The 18,876-nt window shown below is 37.8% G+C and overlaps 1 pseudogene; it reads left to right on the forward strand.

Annotated features, from left to right (window-relative positions):
- The first annotated feature begins 4,989 nt into the window (after nucleotides 1-4,989).
- LOC122693362 lies at nucleotides 4,990-6,141 on the forward strand (annotated as a pseudogene).
- The last annotated feature ends 12,735 nt before the right edge of the window (nucleotides 6,142-18,876 follow it).

Raw genomic sequence — 18,876 nt, forward strand, 5'->3', positions numbered from 1 at the left:
TAAAAAGGAGCATTCAAATATTAATATTACCCATTATTTGTTTAGATATTCTACAATATTGTCTCATAACAACTTAAGACAGTTACTAGAATTCCCCACTTTATAGTGGGGAGTTATATCAACTTTAATAAAAGCTATACATGTGTGACACCTTCAGCATGCAATATCTCATTTAAACCTCACAAAAATTCCTCTAAGGATAGCATTATTATAATCCCCAATTTACAGATGAAAAATTGAAATCCTTGAAGATTAAATTAATTGGTCAAGGTGACATAATTAGCAAAGGTTAGAGCTGGGCACTTAACATCTTGACTCTTAAAAGCTCCTGTATTACTTAAACTTCAAGCAAATGTGAATTCAAGGGCTCAGGGAGGGTAGTTAAATCTAGATAACTTTGAATATGAAATCAAAAGCTCTATTTTCCTGTAGCTTGCAAATATATAGATAGCACAAAATAAACCTATGATAACTTCACTTACATTGCCAAGTACATCCTTTGCTTTTAAGGCATACTCGGTAATAAACATTAATTAATATAGCACCAAGCAATGATATAAAAACTAAAGAAAGTCAAAATAAAAATTCAAGTTTAATAGAATGAACAGTTTATGAAATCAGTAGATCTCATTTTTACCCAAAAAGAAAGAAGGAAGTGAAAATAAAAAGGCATTCTAGGTAATTTTTTCCATACCACATTTGAGAGCTTTAGAAAAGTTGTCCTAAGTTGGAGAGATGAGAGCTATTTCATGTATTACAGCAATATTTCTTCACAGACTCTTCAGTGGAGCTTGAAGAATTGAAAGTTGCCTTGGAGAAGTTATTGTTTTATCAGTATTAATAAATCTCCCATATGGAGCTTTACCTTACTTAACTTAAAACTTCCCTAAGTGAAAAGAGAATTTTTTAGGACAAAAATGCTTAGGATCTTCTATCACATATGAGCAATATATTCTTCTAAGAAGAGGTATGGTTGTGCTATTTTTATTGTCTTTAAGAAAAATAAAATCCATACAAAGTTAAATTGAAGTTAATTTACTCCAATAAAGATTTCAAATTTTACCTGGAAATACAAACATTACATTTTATAAAGTGCCTTCTACATAGATGTGGGCTTTCCAGGTGGCTCAGTGGTAAAAGAATCTGCCTACCAATGCAGGAGACACAGGAGAAGCCAGTTCAGTCCCTGAGCTGGAAAGATCCCCTGCAGGAGAAAATGGCAACCCATTCCAGTATTCATGCCTGGAGAATCCCATGGACAGTGGAGCCCTGTGAGCAACTAGTCCACAAAGTCAAAAAGAGCTGGACATGACAGCATGCACGCACGCACTATCTAGATATTTCAGATAGGAACTGGGGCACAGAAATCTGCAGGCAGAGGGCGCTGAGATGAACACTGTGCAGACTTTTGCATTGGATACAACTTTACTTACTTATGTTGCTGATTCTGTACATTCTGAGATTGCCACTAATTTTAATGTCAACTGCACTTTCTTCCACTTATGATCCACTTCTTGCTAACAACCCTTTTCTCCTGTTTATGGCCTTTGTATCTCCTTAAATCTACCAAATTGCCAATTTCTCATGGTCTAACCTTCCAGTCCTCACATCCTGAGCTGTAATTTCTTACAGAGCTTCATTAGGGGCAATAGACTTCTGCCCTTGCTATTTTCCCAGCTTGATTGTCCATATTTTCTTTTCTTTACTAGACCAATTGTATTGATAGATTACCAAATAAATGGAAGCAATGGTCTGTATCTGTATTGGGTGATGATTCAGGAAATGCTGAGTTGTGTTTTGCTGCAGAGAATTTTATGCTATAAGAAGAAAGTAACAGAGAAAAGATGATTTTGGCAGAAGTTGAGGTAGTATCTTGATCCAAAAGGGTCATCCTAATGGCCTTGGAAAAGAGAGATAATCATAATACAAAGCCAAATGATGAAAATCAGAACACCAGATTAGAGTAAGAACGTTAACTCTATTCATCCATTCATTCCATTTACCATACTACTGTTCAGGGGATCTTGTAGATCATTTTTAGAATTCTGCCTACCACACCCCAGTACCTTAATAATACCCAGCACCTTGAAGGCATCTTCCCTGATAGCTCAGCTGGTAAAGAATCTGCCTGCAATGCAGGAGACCCTGATTCAATTTCTGGGTTAGGAAGATCCACTGGAGAAGGGATATGCTACCCACTCCAGTATTCTTGGGCTTCCCTTGTGACTCAGCTGGTAAACAGTCTGCCTGCAGTACGGGAGACCTGGGTTCAGTCCCTAGGTTAGGAAGATCCCCTGTAGAAGGGAAAGGCTACCCACTCCAGTATTCTGGCCTGGAGAATTCCGTGGACTGTGTAGTCCATGGGGTTGCAAAGAGTCAGACACGACTGAGCAACTTTCACTTCACTTCACCTTGAAGGCACTCTGAACTAGATCCTGTGCCTGCTCACCTAAAAATCTCATAATGTCTTCCCATTGACACACAGTCTAGTTTATAACAAATGAATTAAAAACAAAGAATGGAAAGCAGAACATGAAAACATTTCTTCCCAGAAGAAAGTGACTTTTTAGTGATTGCTCAGATCAGCGGCTCTTTAGAGAGGCTGGTCATAGCTGTAGTTTAAGTGCAGAACATGGTCTGTGAGGCTTCTTGCAAGATGAACAACACTGAAAATTTTTACATAGAAGCAATTTGTAAATAATAAAAAAAAAAAAAAAATTTACATGCAGAACCAGGCAACTTTCTTGTGTTTTCTCATTTTTCTTAACTTTTCCTACTGATGGCATTTATTGTTCACTCTGCAATGAGAATCTGTCACAGCGTGGCAGCTCAAAGCCATTAAATGCTGACAGTCATAGGGCAAGCTTTCAGTCTAGCTTGTAGGTCATTCTCTGGATTTCTGTTATAAATAGAATCTTAAAATTCAAGACTATGTTTGTTTTTATTTATTTTATTCTTTTCAAATGTTAACGGGTTTTCTTTCCAAAGACCTCAAATTATTCTCTCAAGTTCCAAATTGAATTCTCAATATTGAATTCGTGGAGTTACATTTTTCTTCTCCTCTTCCTGTTTAAGAGATTTAGCCTTGTCAACATTTTCATTAAGTGGCAATGCAAGGATCAGAAGGTAGAGAGTAAGCATTCTCAGAAAAGCTCAATAATAGGGATGGGAAAATTAAGACTCAACCATGGCAGAAAATTTTTTTTTTAATTATCTCATAAATTTAATTAGTATATGCAATCAGTGTAAATTATCCTAAACAGAATCTTTACAAGAGGGATTTGAGCAGGAAATACTTAACACAGTTATTTTATTTGGTTGATATAAGCCTAGTATTATACTAGACATGCAAGTATTTTAAAATTTTGATATTTTTTCATTGTATGAGAACTAACTCTGAGTGGGACAGATGTTCCATAAGACTTCGAGGAGACAAGAAACTTATTTGAATCTTAAACTATAGGTTTTAGCATATTGACCTCCCTCTCTCCACATTTTTATAGTCTATAATTTGTTTATCAGTTTTATTTATATAAATCTTGAGCCTTCCCAAATTCACTTAGAGATAAGCATGACAAGTTTTAGAAATAAATGATATAATAATTCTTAGACTTTGCATAAATTTCTTGTGCATGAACTGAAAAGCAGACGTAAGGGGAAAACACTTCTCAAAATTTAATCCATAGTAAATTTTAACAAACAAAAATATTTTTTAGGACTTTTTATTAGGAAATCTTGCTTCCATTACCATGGTTGAGTCTACCTTTCCAGAGCTCATGTTTATACATGTCAATTTTACTGCACACTCTAGTCTTAATTAATGAATATTGCTCATAACTGAAGAAAGAAGTAATTATTATGAAGGTTAGTGCCTAAATAACTGAAGAAAATGTTTCAGCATACTGGATATTTCTAGCAAATGAATAGTCAAAAGGATAAAAAGTATAAAATTAATTCTCTAAGAGAAAACATTTTCTTAATTGTTCTTTGTGTGTTAGTCAATCAAAATCTGGTGTTTTCTACAGTCAGTGGACTTTTGTTTGTCAGGAGGTGAGGGTTACATTCACTGTTAACTGATTTGTTCACATATATTTTATTTCTTTGTCAACACAAGTTTCTCATGAATTGTATAAATCCTTGCTTATGAGTATATTTTCTAAAGTTCAAAGAAAAATTTTATTTGAAAAAAATTTTATTTAGATAATTCATTTTAATTACTCTTGCCAACTTAGTCAATGTATCCTGGATCAATGAATCAATGTTAATCCCTTAACTATCTTCTTAGTGCCTCTTCTCTGATTTTCCAACCAATCAAAACAAACAGCTTATCCTATCTCACTGCTCTCAATATCTTTCATAACTGTCCTGTGATGTTTAAAGTTGCAGATAATTCACATGTGAAATATGCTTATCTTTAATGTATCCAATTTCTTAAAATTCTCTGCCTTCAATGAAACCTGAAATTTAATTTAAAGCAAAGTTCAAAATAAGATCTGTGTAGCATCCATGCCAGTACTTTCACTTTGAAGATTTATGACCTGCTACAGCCTAGCTTTTTTCTTTTTTTAAATAGGAATGAAAACAGTAAACATCAGAAAGAAGGGATTTTAGCTCAAAGTAAGTTGAAAACTCATAAGAAATTATCTGTCTGCTTTGAATGAATCCATGCATTCCAGCCTTGACAAATTTATTCTCAGAATAATGAATTTGAAGGTATTATTTCATGGCCACTATCATTATTCTTGGGAAAACACAGGAAATGTGAATGATGTTATGACCAAAGACAGATACATAGCTCCATTTCCAAAATGGTAGATTCTGGAAACATGTGTGATATTTTTAATAAATTTGAGAACAGCTTGTTAAAGTAGTGGGCAATGACCATATATGATGAAAAGTGAAGATTATTGAGTATCAATATGAGTTCCCCGGGAGGAAACCAATCCAAAGTAACATAAAGTTGCTCTACTGGCACCATCAGATGGCAGGATGCCTCACAGGAAGTTCTCCAATCCTGGGGCTTCCTGCCTTGGAACTGCAGCAGCTGGCACCACAGGAAGGTGAAGAGCTTCCCCAAGGATGACTCTTGCAAGTTTGTGAACCTCACAGCCTCCCTCAACTACAAGACTGGCAGGACCCACATTGTGAGGCAGATCGATATGCCAGAGTCCAGGGTGAGCAAGGAGGAAGTTGTGGAGGCTGGGACCATAGTGGAGATGCTGCCCATTGTGACTGTGGGCATTGTGCACTACATGGAAACACCTAGAGGCCTCTGGACCATTGAGAATGTCTTCACTGAGCATATTAGCAACAAGGTCAAAAGACCCTTCTGTAGGAACTGGCATAAACCTAAGGCCTTCACCAAATAGTGCAAGCAAGGCAGGGTATAGATGGCAAGAAGCAACTGAACAAAGACTTCAGCAACATGAAGAAGTACTGCCAGGTCATCCATATCATCGCCCACACCCAGATGTGCCTGCTTCCTCTATGCCAGAAGGCCTACCTCGGGGACACCCACATTAACAGAGGCACTATGGCTGAAAACTGAGCTATGCCCATGAGAATCAAATATTTGTCAGTATCAGATGATTGATGTCATTGGGGTGACCAAGGGCAAAGGCTACAAGAGGTGACCAGCTGTTGGCACACCAATAAGCTACCCTGTAAGACCCACCAAAGACTGCACAAGGTTGCCTTCTTTGAGTTGTATTATCCTGCCAGGGTAACCTTCCTATAGCTCTGACTGAGCAGAAAGGCTACCATCACCACACTAAGATAAACAAGATCTACAAGATTAACCAAGGATACTTCATCAAGGAGGGCAAACTGATCAATAATGCCTCTACTGATTATGATCTGTCTGACAAGAACATCAACCCCCTGGGTGGCTTTGTCCGCTATAGTGACATGACCAATGACTTTTGTTATGCTAAAAGACTGCATCATAGGAACCAAGAAGCAAGTGCTCACCTGCAAGTCCTTACTGATGCAGACCAAATGGTGGGTCCTGGAGAAGATGACTTCACATCTATTGATCCCACCTCCAAATTTGGCCTTCACAGCTTCCAGGCTGTGGAGGACAAGAAAGCATTCATGGGACCACTCAAGAAGGACAGAATTACAGAGGAAGAGGGGGCCTAATGTCAGAACAGATTGTACAACTGGTAGTATCTCAATAAAATGATTTTCCAGTGCAGAAAAAAATGTAAAAATGTTCTTTCTCCTATAAATTTTTAATGTTACTGATCAGCAAAACACTCCCAAGATAATATATTAATTTCAACAAAGAAAATATCATATAAAACTCTTGAAAATAAGGTAACAAATATGAATTTGAACAATAGTACTCTTAAAAGGAATACTTAAGTATTGATTATGGCTATTGATGATCCTGAATAAAACTTCTACCATAACACTATAGTTTTCTGCTTATATTTGGCACTATTTAATCACTGATTGGATGAGAAAAATGGTTTTCAAATCACATAATAATTTTAATATCAGTTAGATATCTAAAGCTGCAAAGATTTGCTAGAGTGATATTCTAAAATAGCTAAAGTCCTTTGAACCAAAATCAACAAGGCAATGATTAAGTATATACAAAAATAATCTAAGAAGTCACACACAGTCCATCATGAAAAATCTGGTTTCATAGTTCAGTTCAGTTGCTCAGTCATGTCTGACTTCCTGTGACCCCATGGACTGCAGCACGCCAGGCTTCCCTGTCCATCACCAACTCCCGGAGCTTGCTCAAACTCATGTCCATTGAGTCAATGATGCCATCCAGCCATCTCATCCTCTGTCGTCCCCTTCTCCTCCTTAATATTTCCCAGCATCAAGGTCTTTTCCAATGAGTTGGCTTTCATGTCAGTTGACCAAAGTATTGGAGCATTAGCAAAAATACTTCCAGTGAATATTCAGGGTTGATTTCCTTCAGGATTGACTGGTTTTATCTCCTTGATGTCCAAGGGACTCTCAAAAGTCTTCTCCAACACTGCAGTTTGAAAGTATCAATTCTTCAGTGCTCAGCCTTCTTTATGGTCCAACTCTCACATTCATACATGACTACTGGAAAAATCATAGCTTTGACTATGCATCTACAGATTTTATAGATGTCAGCAAACAGATGAGACTTAATGCTAGTGAAGAATACAAAATGAGAAACTGTAGAATAGAAAAATGGAAGAAATAGAGCTAAACCTGAGACATTTTAATATTTTGAGGTCAAATAAAGAGATAAAGCAGTTTGAGAAGGAGGAATAAAAGGAAAAGTCAGGAGAATATTGTGCTACAGAGGCCAAGACAAGAGATGATTTCAACAATGAAGAAGTGGGACTTTCCTGGGCTAAGACTCTCCATTCCCACTGCAAGAGAACCAGGTTCATTCCCTGGTCAGGTAACTAGATCCCACATGTTGCAACTAAAGATTCTGCATGCCACAACTAAGACTTCTGTGCAGCCAAATAGATTTTTTTTTTTTTTAAATGAAGAAGTTATCAACTAAGTAAGATATTGCCAAGAGGTTGAGCAAGATGAGGAAAAATAAGTGACCAAAGCGCTGAAGAATTGATGCTTTTGAACTGTGGTGTTGAAGAAGACTCTTGAGAGTCCATTGGACAGCAAGGAGATCTAATCAGTCCATTGTAAAGGAGATCAGTTCTGGGTGTTCATTGGAAGGACTGATGTTGAAGCTGAAATTCTGATACCTTGGCCACCGGATGCAAAGAGCTGACTCATTGGAAAAGACCCTGATGGTGGGAGAGATTGAGGGCAGGAGAAGAAGGGGATGGCAGAAGATGAGATGGTTGGATGGCATCACCGACTCAATGGACATGGGTTTGGGTGCACTCCGGGAGTTGGTGATGGACAGGGAGGTCCGGCGTGCTGTGGTTCATGGGGTCGCAAAGAGTCGGACACGACTGAGCAACTGAACTGAACTGAAACCTAAATTCAAGAATAAAAACTATAAAACTTCTAAAAGAAAATAGGAGAAAATCTCTAGTTAGACAATGATGTGTATGTGTGTATGCTCAGTCATTTCAGCGGTGTCCAACTTTTTGTGACCCTAAGGACCAGAGCCTCTCAGGCTCCTCTGTCCGTTGGATTCTTCAGGCAAGAATACTGGAGTGGGTCGCTATGCCCTCCTCCAGGGGATCTTCCTGACCTAAGGATATAACACATGTGTCCTGTGTATCCTGGATTGCAGGCAGACTCTTCAGCACTGAGTCACCAAGGAAGCCCCAGGCAATGCTATATAAGACACCAAAAGCAAGATCTAATTAAAATTATTAAATAACACTTCATCAAAGCTGAGAATATCTGCTCTTCAAAAGACAAATAATTGAAACACAAGCCCCATGTATGAAGGGAATATTTTAAAATTATATATTTGGGGAGGGGGGATTGGGATGGGGAACCCATGTAAATCCATGGCTGATTCATGTCAATGTATTGCAAAAATCACTACAATATTGTAAAGTAATTAGCCTCCAGCTAATACAAATAAGTGAAAAAAATAAAAATAAATAAATAAAATTATGTGTTTGATCAACTATTTATATCCAGACTATGTTTAAATGGAAGGAAGACTCTCAATACTCAATAATAGAGGGTGGTGGTTCAGTTGTTGAGAATCCATCGGCCAGTGCAGGGGATGCAGGTTAGATCCCTGGCCTGAGAATTAAGACCCCACATGCTGTGGGAGAACTAAGACCATGCACCACAACTGCTGAACCCACTTGCCACAACTGTTGAAGTCCATACACCCTCCAGTCTGCACTCCACAGTGACAGAGCAGCCCCTGCCTGCCACAAGTAGAAAAAGTCTGTGCACAGCGATGAAGAGCCCCACTGAACCAAAGACTCAATGTGGACAAAGATAAAAATTAAATTAAAACACACAGACACACACATACAAAAACTCAGTAATAAGTATACACAACTCAATAGCAAATGGGCATAAGACGTAACAAAAAGCTTCACTAAGGAAGATGTATAGCTGGCACACAAGTAAATGGAGAGGTATTCAATATTGACAGTCATCAGGAAAATGCAAATTCAAACTGTAATGAGATATCACTGAATACCTATTAAACTGGCTAAAATTTGGAAGATTGAATATATCACCTTTGGCAAAAAAAAAAAGTGAGACAATTGAAACTTCATACAAAGCTCTCAGGGATGTACAACCAGTTTGAAAAATAGTTTGACACTTTCTTTAAAAATTATACGTATACCTATGATCAGACTCAGTCATTCTACTCCTAGATGTTTACTCGTGAACATATATGCATGCTCAGTCACACAATTGTGTACAATTCTTTGTAATCCTATGGACCATAGCCCACCAGGCTCCTCTCTCCATGGGATTTCCCAGGCAAGAATTCTGGAGTGGGTTTCCATTTCCTCCTCCAGGTGAGCTTGCTGACCCAGGGATCGAACCTGGGTCTCCTGCATGCCCTGCATTGGCAGGCGGATTCTTTACCACTGTGCCAACTGTAAAATGAAGGCAAATGTCCATGTGAAAATATGTGCAGGGATGTTTATGGAATCTATAACATCCAAACTTATAAACAATCCAATGCCTATAAAAAGATTAACAGATAAAGAAATTGTGACATATTCATACAACAAAATGCCTTTCAGCAATAGGAAAGTATGAAGAATGAATGCATACAATAGTATAGATAAGTCTTAAAACTAACACGCTGAGTGAAAGAAACCAGATAAAAAAGAATACATGGTTATGATCTCATTTATACAAAATTATTTAAAATGAATGCCAACCCATAGTTACAGAAAGCAGAACACATATTCCTGGAGGCCAGGGTATTCGGGGAAGGTGAGCAGGGAGAGAACGTCAAGTGGTCCAGAGAAAATTTGGAGGCTGGTTCTATGTTTATCTTGGTTGTGGTGATGATTGTAAAGGTGCATGTATATGTCAAACTTGTCCAGTTGTAATTTATTATTTTCTCTATCCATTAACCTCAATAAAGTTTTTGATAGTAAATGTAAAAGCATCCTATCTCTATGGAAATGAGAACCAAGGAAAGATTTTTATTGTGCTCCTTTTTAAAGCTTTTGGATTTGTACCATGCAAACGTTTCTTCTCAAAGTGAAATTAATTAAAAATTTCTATCCAAGATGCTCCACATAAAATATTTATCTTGGTATCATTCACCACTTACACCTTTCTCTTCTTTTCAGTCTTGTTTAAAAAACAAAATTCTGACAACTCTTAGAACCATCTTTTGAATCTGTAATATTTCTCCACTATTTCCACAGCACTTGTCTCACTTTGCCAACTTTATAAAGATCACCTTGTTGGGGAAGCCTTTCTTAATTCCCCCAGGCAGGCGATTACCTAGGCCTTTGACTTGGTCTTTTGACAGATTTCTGCAACAGATTTTTGAATATTTAATACAACTCTGTGTTTCTATGCCCATCTCCCCCAAACAACATCTCACTCTTTTTCAACAAAATTCTGTTTCAGTGAATGTGAAGAATAGATAGATGAAAAAGAAAAATTTCTCCTGGAAAGATTACCAAAGGATGATGTAACTGTTTTCATCTACTTTAAAAGCTATCATTTTTAGATAGATACATATGCATTTGGTGTTTTTTTCAAGATATAAACCATAGGGAATAAAGGTAAAATAATTTTAGTCAAAGAAATACTTCATTTAAAATCTATTTTAATTAGGTCATTAACACACAAAGCCAGTAAATTTAAAAGATTAAACATTATAGGCAAAACAAAAGTTTCTTTTATATAACATACTCAGTTTTTGCCCTTACCCCTTGCCAAAGATAACTGATATCATGGGTTTCTTCTGCATTCTTCCAGACTATAAATCCCATGCAGGGATAGAGGTGAGTTCCTTCATCATAGCTAGCCAGATGTCCAAATGTTATAAAGAATCTCAATGTAAAACCTGTACAGTAAGTTCCCTACATACAGACAAATTCTGTCCCAAGAGTAAATTTGTAAGCCCAGGTTGTTTTTAAGTACAAAAAAGTTAGCTTAGGTACCCAACTAGCACAATTGGCTATATAGTACTATACTGTAATAGGTTTATAATACTTTTCACACAAATAATGCATAAAAACAAACATAAAAAATAAAGAAAAAAATTTAATCTTTTAGTACAGTACCTTGAAAAGTACAGTGGTAACACAGTACAACAGCTAGCATTGAGTGAACAGGCAAGAAGAGTTACGGACTGGAGGAGGGAGAGGATGTAGGCAATGGTAGATCTGACAGATCATCAGCAGTAAAAGATGAAGGGCAAGATGAAATTTCACTCAAGTCTGATGTTGATGGAATGCACATTCACATCTTTGAAAACATGCAACTTGAAGGTTTGTATGTAGGGGAATTACAGCATTAGTTAGAAATTTGAATGTGGTCTCAAATATGTCTTCCAGGAATATCACTATGTAACTATATATTTCTGCACCTGCAAATAGGTATATTTTGTCCACTTTACTATAGCAACTATTTACAGCCCAAACTCTTAAGACTTTGTACCTTAAAAAATATCTGTATTCAAGTAACACTTCTACTTCTTCATTGTCTTCCAAGACTCCCAGTTCTCATACTTTTAATAGTTTTATTCTTTTAAGATCTGCAAGTGATGACATAGAAATATTCTGCCATAGTATTACTAATAATCTTTTTCAGAGTGTATTGGCATCAACTTTTTTGGAATGAAACTGAGCTGTTCTCTTTAAGTGATCTGGTTATAAATATGTGATTTTGTGTTTTATAATAAAAATATATATCTCCATTTTGGCACAGAGCTCCTATAACCCTTAGGATTTCCTAAGTGGTGAGAGTCATAAAAGTGTCTTTGGTACTTTAATGAAGTGACTTTTGGACCTCACCTAAGGATGGGGATTCCTTGCTGATGGAGCCAAACAAGGGACCTGAGGGTTGAAACTTTCAGTCCCACTCCTCCAACCTCCAGAAAGGGGAGAGGGGCTAGGGGTTGAATCAATTACCAATGATCAAGGATTAAATCAACCATACCTATGTAAGGAATCCTTCATAAAAACTCAAAAGAATGGAGTTCAGAGTTTCTGGGTGTGTAAACAACACATGGGTGTTCAGAGGGAGTGGCATACCTGGAGAGGGCATGGAAGTTCTTCATCCTTTCTCCATATCTTGCCCTATATCTCTCATTTGGCTGTTCCTGAGTTATACCTTTTATAATAAATCCACAATCTAGTAAGTAAAATGTTTCTGTGAGGTATGTGAGATGATCTAGGAAGTTAATAAAACCCAATGAGCCTCTGATTTACATAGCCCATTGGTCAAAAGTACAGGTAAGGCAGTGGGGATGGATATGATGCTATCCCCAGGTATATAGTTTCAGAATTGAGTTGAATTGTAGGATATCCAGCTGGTGTTTGGACAATTGTTTATTGTTGTTGTGGGGAAAGCCTCTATCTCTCCTATCTTGGACTTGATCCAGGAACCCAAATATGAAATCCACATATGAAAAACCCATACCCATTTTTATATGTGACATTTTCTAATTAAAAACCTGTAAAAATATAAATAAACAACACCATATGTGAAATAGATGGCAGTCCAAGTTCGATACATGAAACAGGGCACTCAAAGTTGGTGCTCTGGGACACCCCAGAGGGGTGGGATGGGGAGGGAGGTAGGAGGGGAGTTCGGGATGGGGGACACATGTACACCCGTGGCTGATTCATGTCAATGTATGGCAAAAACCACTATAATACTGTAAAGTAATAAGCCTCCAACTAAAATTAATTAATTAATTTTAAAAAATAGTCAAAGAAAGAAATGGAAATTTTTATTCCAGCAAGCCTAAGGATTTTAACCCTTAGAGACAGTCTTTCAGAAAGTTCTGAGGACTGTTCTGCCTTTAGAGGTCAAAACACAGTTATATTAGTCTTTGAGACAAAGGGTTTGTGGACAAGGAATGTCACCTACCATTCCAGAAACAAAGAATGTTGCCCAACGTCCTAGTTCTATAAGGATAAAGCCATCAACCACAGCAGTTGCCCACTGACAGGGAAATCAACATAGAGACAAGCAGAAAGCATTCTCTAATTTGAATACTGTTAGGATGCATATCTAAGGAATAACTTCAAAGAACCCAGATCCTTGCATCTTCCCATATATAGAAAAATGATAAAATAATTAACTTAAGATGTCTGTTTTTCATGTGGTTAGCAGTAATCTTTTGATTTTGTTGTTTTGCTGTTTTTCCCCCAGCAAAAATACTCGTATATATCCTGGCATCTCCTGTAAGGAATTGGTCTTTGGAGCCATTCCTCAGAGTCATCAGAGAGGTTGTCTCCTGGGATATAGTCCTCAGGTAAAACTGAACACACAACTTTTAGGTTGTGCATTTTCCTTCGGTAGACAGGCTATACATCAAAGTAACATATGGACAGTTTACATAGTCCAATAAGGTGAATAGTGGATCATCCTGACTCCTTATAAGATTGAGAAATGAATGTTATCTACTAAGGAGTTACCTTGTTGGTGCCAAGAGGAAATTGCCTTTCCATTTCTCTCTTTCTTTTGACGTTTTTCTAGGTAGATATCCCTGTGTCTCCCTAGGGATCTACATAATGCATAATACAGATGCACAGTTCACATTAGATGGGAGGGGATAGTGGCTCAAATGGACAGAGAGAATTTTATATTTAAGAAACTTCTTCGATGGCAGAGGAGTAGGTGGACATGGAGTACATCTCTGTCCACGGATGCATCAGGATTACACCTTCAGACACAGAAGTGCATGCAGAACACCAGCTGACAACAGACAGGTGTACCTGACCAGTGGGAAAGAATATATAGAACCACGCAAAACTCAGTAGGATGAAGATACCAGGGGGAAAAACAGGAGTGTTAGTAGAACTGGACCTGCCCTCAGCGGGTGGGGGAGTTGAAGAAGGAGTCTGATCCCCACATCAGAGCAATTGTCAGAGTCAGAGGAGAAACATTTAAGGCTGAGAGTGAAAGAGCTGATCTGTGGCAGCCTAAATAGAATGAGAATCAGACAGTCCTTGCCACAGCCATACAGACCCCGGATAGGAATGCTGGTCCCCAGGAAGGTGCAGTGGCTGGGGATGGAGTTGAGGGATTGTGGAGCAATCCCAGGGCAAGTGCTTCTGTTGACTGTGGAAAGACAGATTGAGGAGATGTGAGGGAGGAGACTGTGGTGGGAAATGCCTGTGGAGAAAAGCTGGGCAGCCATGGAAGCAAGGCGATACTGCTGAGTCACACGTAGGGGCTGGAGCCATCACCATAGCCTCTCTCCTCCCACATGCCACCATTGGCAGCTTAACAATAGAGAGTCTGACCCACCAAGTGCCTGACGAACTGAACAACAGAGTAAGACCCCAGCCAGGTGTCCCTGTAAGTGCCTGGCACACGGATCTACAGAGTAAGACCCCAGCCAGGGGGGCCCCTCTATGTGCCTTATGTGCTGAACAGCAGAGAAGGACCCCAGGCAAGGGAGCCCTCCAAGGGCCTGAACGGGTGGAGCTACAGAGGAAGACCGGCAAAGAGGCCTTCTGATCACCAGCTACAAGAAGCTCTGTAAAAGACTCTGACAGGGCCATAACCCCTGCAGCAGAGGCTGTCCATGTCCCTGAATACTTGGCACCACTAGAGTCCCCACAAGCCAAGCAGCCGTGCCACCTTCACACTCAACCCTCACTGGGGCAGAGCTGCCACCGGCAAAAAGTGTCTTCTGTCTATGCACATAGGGTCACTTTTGTAGTGTCCAACTCTTTGCGACCCTGTAGACTGTGGCCTGCCAGGCTTCTCTGACAGAGAAGGGGGTTCTTCAAGCAAGAATACTGGAACATACTGGTCAAGGCTGGTTGCCATACCCTTCCAGAGCACTATATTTCCTGCTGGTCTAGCCGCCAACTCCCCTGGGTACCTGGTGCTGCCAGAACATGTAAAAGCCTAGAAACTGCCTCATCTCCACACCTGGCGCTCACATAGGCAATCCCAAGTCCTCCAGGGAAGCCCCAGGAACAAACTGCAGTGGACAACCCACATGCAGAGGTGGAAATAAAAACACAATTGAAACCCAAGGGCAGTGTGGCTAAGGAAGAAGACCCAAAACCTGTACAAGCTGCAGGTTAAATCCACATGATCAACTAGGCAAGCTCTATGCCTACGGAATATAAAAAAGGTCATTGAGAGCTCCCACAAAAGAAAACGTAATAGTTCTGATACCCGTGGACACTGGAGGTAAGAACACAGAGGAGCAGGACCAGATTAGAATCTGAGCTGTCCCCACAGCAGGTCCAGAGACCAGCACAGTGTTGGAGGGCATCCTACGGAGGTGAGGTGGACTGTGACTCCCAGGGAGGGAAAGGACTCTGACAGCAGTGACTCAAGAAAACCTTTATTATTCTTACATTTTGACTTCTTCTGTGGATTTGTATGGATTTTTTTTTCCTTTTCCCCCCACTCTGTTGTAGTTGTAGATTTTATTGGCACTATGAAATCTAATTAAGCTTTTGGACTTTTTTTTTCCTCAGTCACATTTTTTCTTATTGTTATAAACCTCTGCCTCTACATTGGGCTTTTGCAGTTCTGAGGAGTTTTCCTATTTTTGTTTCTTTTTTTAATTTTAATTTTTAACTTCTTAAACTATTATTATTTTCTCTATGTATATCACTCTGTTTGCTTTTCCTACTGTTCTTTTCCCCTTGCAGTTAATCTTTAATGCATATGAATCTTCTTCATCTACTTCTCATTAATTTTGCATATCTATTCTTTCTTTCTTTTCTTTTTCTCCTTTCCTCTCAACATAATTTTTAGCTTTAATTTCACTGCTTTATTCTCCACTTGGCACTTTGCTTTAGATTCTTTTCCACTTTGTGATTTAGTTAGTTTTGTTCTCAACTTGGTAAATAGAATTTTTGATTTCCTTTGTTAGCCAGGACAATCTATTATATTTTATTTTTGTTGGACTGTTTTGACTTTGCTCATGGGTGTATAATATGTGTATATTCTATTATTTTGATTATTATTTGCCTGATTTTGTAACTGCCATTTGTCTGGGTTCATCTTTGGTTTCTCATTTCTGAATATTTGTTTTAATCTCACTTAGGGCCTTAAACACTTGTAGAATCTTTGCTCCTGACCGGAGATCAAGCCCTGAGCCTTTCGAGTGGGAGCACTGACTCCAAGACCCTAGACTACCAGAGAACTAACCCTAGGGAGTATCAAATAGTAAGAACTCACACAAAGGAAACCACTTGACTCCAAGACCCAGCATCACCCAACCAACAGGAACACCCTGTGAAAGATGCTTCATCTATACAACAAACAACTAGAACAAAAAATACAAACCCAATCATTAGCAGACATGATTACCACCTCACTCAGCCTTGCCCATCACAGAAAAAACAAACAAACAAACAAACAAAAAACTCAGCACAAATCCCACCCTATATGAAGCTTACACAAATCACTGGACCAAACTTAGGGGGGCAGAAATCAAAAGGAAGAAAGAATGTAACCTTGAAGCTTGGGAAAAGGAGACCTCAAACACAATAAGTTAAAATAATAATAATAATAATGAAAAGACAGAGAAACACTACACAAATGAAGGGATAAATGGAAACACAGAAGTCCAAATAAAGGAAGAGGAAATAGGCAAACTCCCTGAAAAGAAATTCAGAAAAATGATAGTAAAGATGATTATAAACCTTGAAAACAAAAAGGAAAAAGTGAAAGAATCAACTAACAAATACCTAGGAAAATTAAAGAATAAGCATACAGACAAAGAGCACAATTACTGAAATTAAAAATACTCTAGAAGGAATCAATAGCAGAATATCTGAACCAGAAGAACAAATCAATGAGCTGGAAGATGAAATGGTGGAAATAACTTCTGAAGAGCAGAATAAAGTAAAAAGAATGAAAAGAATTGTGAATAGTCTCAGAGACCTCTGGGACAATATCAAATGTACAAATATGTGAATTATAGGCGTTCCAGAAGAGGAAGAGAAAAGGAAAGCATATGATAATTTTTGAAGAGATTATAGTTGAAAATTTCCCCAACATGAAAAAGAAATAGTCAGTCAAGTCCAAGAGGCACAAAGAGTCCCATACAGGATAAGCCCAAGGAGAAACACACCAAGAAACATACTAATCAAACTGACAAAGACTAAACACAAAGAAAGATTATTAAAAGCAGAAAAGGAAAAGCAACAAGTAACATACAAGGGAAACCCCATACACTTAATAGCTGATCTTTCAGCAGAAACTCTGCAAGCCAGAAGGGAATAGCAAGATATATTTAAAGTACTGAAAGAAAAATCTACAAGCAAGATTACTGTACCCAGTAGGGATCTCATTCAAAATTGATGGAGAAATAAAAAGCTTTCCAGGCAAGCAAAAGTTGACAGAATTCAGTATCACCAAACCAGTTTGACAACAAATGTTAAAGGGACTTATATAGTGAAAAAATACAAGAGAAGAAAAAGGATCTACAAAATCAACCCCAAACAATTAAGAAAATGACAATAGGAACATATATATATATATGATATATATTGATATATATATATATATATAAATAATTACTTTAAATGTAAATGGATTAAATGCTGCAACCAACAGAAACAGTGACTGAATGGATACAAAACCAAGACCCTTATATATGCTGTCTATAAGAAACCCACTTCAGACCTAAAGAAACATGTAGACTGAAAGTGAGAGGATGGAAAAACATATTCCATGCAAATGGGAAGCAAAAGAAAGCTGGAGTAGAAATCCTCATATCAGACAAAATAGACTTTAAATAAAGATTACAAGAGATGAGGAAGGACATTACATAATGATCAAGGGATCAATCCCAGAGGAAGACATAACAATTGTAAATATCTATGCACCCAACATAGGAGTTATCTCAATACATAAGACAAACACTAACAGACATAAAAGGAGAAATAGACAGTGACACAATAATACTAGGAGACTTTAACTCCCCACTCACACCAATGGACAAATCAACAACAAAAAAAAATAATAAGGAAATGCAAGTCTTAAATAATACAGTGATTAGATGGATCTCATTTATATCTTCAGGACATTCCACCCAAATGCAGAAGAATACACCTTCTTCTCAAGTGCACATGGAACATCCTCCAGTATAGACCACATCTTGGGTCACAAATCAAACCTCAGTAAATTTAAGAAAACTGAAATCATATCAGGCATCTTCTCTGACCCCAACACTATGAGACTAGATATCAATTACAAGAAAAAAACTGTAAGCAACACAAACACATGGAGATTAAGCAACAGTTTTCTAAATAACCAACAGGTTACTGAAGGAATCAAAAGGGAAATCAAAAAACTTCTAGAAACAAATGGCAATGAAAACATGAGGACTCAAAAGTTATGGGATGCAGCAAAAGAATTTCTAAAAGGGAAGTTTATCGCAATGCAATCCTACCTCAAGAAACAAGAAAAAAACATTGAATAGACCACCTAAATTTACAACTAAAACAACTGAAGAAGAAGAACAAAAAAAACACCAAAATTAGTCGAAGGAATGAAATAAAGTTGAGAGCAGAAATAATTGAAAAAGAAATGAAAGAAACAATAGTAAAGATTAATAAAACTAAAAGCTGGGTTTTTTTTTGTTGTTGTTGTTTTGTTTTGTTTGTTTTTGAGAAGATAAATAAAAATTAACAAACCTTTGGCCAGGCTCATCAAGAAAAAAAGAGAGAAGAACCAATCAACAAAATTAGAAATGAAAACAGAGATGTTACAACAGACAATGCAGAAGTGTAAAGGAATAAGAGACTATTATGAACAGTTATATGGCAATAAAATAGACAACCTGGAAGAAAT

The sequence above is a fragment of the Cervus elaphus genome, chromosome 5 (genome assembly GCF_910594005.1).
Source record: "Cervus elaphus chromosome 5, mCerEla1.1, whole genome shotgun sequence".
NCBI classification, from domain to species: domain Eukaryota; kingdom Metazoa; phylum Chordata; class Mammalia; order Artiodactyla; family Cervidae; genus Cervus; species Cervus elaphus.